Here is a 2,358-nt window from a genome sequence, read left to right as displayed (position 1 = left end):
GTACTCGCTAGTCGTGCTACTCTGCACACCGTGCGCTTGCGGTTTTATTTACAAATTTTAAGATTTGCACATCAAGTTTTTGGCGCCGTTGCCGGAGATTTGGCATTTTAAATTATTTTCAAATATTTGTTCTTCGTGCTTTATAACTCTCTTTCTTTTTCCTTTAGGTTTTTATATTTAGTTGGTGATTGCTGGAAAACTCAGGTACGCTTCTAATTTCTCTTTTATTATTTTTAGTTAATTACTTTTCCTTTAGACCTAATCATTTGAATTTACTTAATCACAAAAAAAAAAAATAAAAATAAAACAAAACAAAAGATATTTCATAATCGTGAAGTAAAATATCAAAATTAAAAAAAAAATTCTAAATTAAAATCTTTTACATTCTTGGTCATCTTGTTTATTTGCATTTGCATTTTCATAATTAATCTAAGGGCATCAACCTATTAACAAGATAAGGTGGGGATTTCATTACCCTTCCTTAGCCCAAAAACCATCTTCATCATATTGCATTACCTAGACCTTTAATCTTAAAATCAATTAGACGTCAATCTTAAGGAATTCGAGCTCAATAGGACAAGGAACCCTAAGAGTTCTACCAAGTTTGAGTTGTTTGATTAGTTGGTGTCTAGGCAAGTCCCTGAGGGTGGTTTGTTAAATTGGTTCAGTTGCTGGCCTGGCCAACTCGTTTGGTGTCTAGAAAGGCAACGATGAGTGAACCTCCCACCTCTTATACTTACCTGGCTAACTAGTTGATCAATCTCCACTTGGAAGGCTTGAAGGGTCATCTTGGAACAAGTTAGGAACTGTCTAGATTTAGGTTAACCCTAGGATAGATTGAGTTTAATTTATTGTTTCACTTGTTTGAAAAAAAAAAAAAAATGTATAAACATCGAGAACCGTACACCTCGTGTGTGGAGAAGAGTGTCGGATCGTCTAGTTAGAATTGAGTCAATTTTTGTTGTTCCAATGGCTGAACCAATCCAACCCATGACCCTTAAGAATTTGTGTTATCCAGTTGGCTCCATCCAACCATCTTGTATCAGGTTGCCACAACCCACAGCTAACAATTTTGAAATCAAACCTCAAATCATAAATATGCTTCCAAAATTCACAGGATTAGAGGATGCTTATATATTTATTAGAGAATTTGAGGAGGTATGTGCAACCATGAAACTGCAATTAACAGAGGATGAGGTCAAACTTAGATTAATCAACTTTGCCCTTAAGGACAATGCTAAGAAGTGGCTTTATAGTCTGCCAAACTATTCTATCACTACCTGGGAGGGCTTTGTGAGAATATTTTTAAAAAAATATTTTCTCCATCATAAAACAGCTAGGATTAGAAATGAAATAAATCAATTTTACCAACTAGCTGGTGAATCATTTTGGAAGTACTTTGATCGTTTCAAGAATCTTTTGACCCAATGCCCACACCATGGAATAGAAACTTGGAGACTATGCCAGATCATCTATGAGGGGTTAGATTCAAACTCAAGAATCATGCTAGAGTCCATGTGCCAAGGCTAATTTATGGACAAAGAAACTACTGAAGCTTGGCAATTCTTAGAAGACCTAGCCGAGAAAAATTTACAGTGGGAAACAACTAGGGAACCTGATAAAGCTACACCTTCAAGAGGAGGAATGCATCAAATTCAATCAACCCTAACATCAGAGGCCAAGATTGCAACCTTAACACGTAGATTGGAAACCTTAGAATTACAGAGACCAGCCAATGTAAATCAAATATCTGCACCCATGTGTAAAGGGTGCAATGCACCAGACCATGTCTTAGAAGAATGTTCCTACTCGAATGAGTGTGCACAGGTGAATGCCACCTATCAAGGACCATTGAACAATCCTTATGCACCCACATATAACCCAGGTTGGAGGAATCACCCGAATTTCTCATGGTCCCAGAATCCTAATATAGGCAATCCAAATTTCAATCAGCAAAATCTAAGGTCCAACCTAGTAATGAACAACCCGTCAGGCTTCCATGATAATGACAAGAAAATTACCTCTTTAGAGAAAAGCCTAGAAGCCATGATGAAGACACATACCAGCTTTATGCAAACCACGGGTCAACTCATAAATAATAACACCCAAGCTATAGCCCGTTTGGAAATGCAAGTAAGTCAGCTGGCTTCGACCATTAGTGAACGAGAACATGGTAGGTTACCTAGCCAACCTGAGCCAAATCCTAGGAACCAAAATGGTCCACGACCCCAACAAGGAAACCAAGTTAATGGTGTAAATGCCATTCATACCTTAAGATCAGGAAAATAAATAGACAATAAGGTAGTTGCACTTGATGATATAGCTGACTCATCTGCCGAGTCACCTTCTAAAACTACT

General features: G+C 37.4%; 1 non-coding gene across 1 annotated transcript; it reads right to left on the bottom strand.

Moving 5' to 3' along the window:
* Window positions 1-1,338: 1,338 nt before the first annotated feature.
* On the bottom strand, window positions 1,339-1,445 carry LOC140858226 (small nucleolar RNA R71). The gene has a single exon (XR_012141795.1). It is a non-coding gene; the product is annotated as a small nucleolar RNA R71 (small nucleolar RNA).
* Window positions 1,446-2,358: the final 913 nt, after the last annotated feature.

This window comes from Elaeis guineensis, chromosome 5, assembly GCF_000442705.2.
Source record: "Elaeis guineensis isolate ETL-2024a chromosome 5, EG11, whole genome shotgun sequence".
Taxonomy (NCBI): domain Eukaryota; kingdom Viridiplantae; phylum Streptophyta; class Magnoliopsida; order Arecales; family Arecaceae; genus Elaeis; species Elaeis guineensis.
The sequence above is the reverse complement of the archived record's forward strand: the minus strand, read 5'-3'. Positions and strand labels throughout refer to the sequence as shown.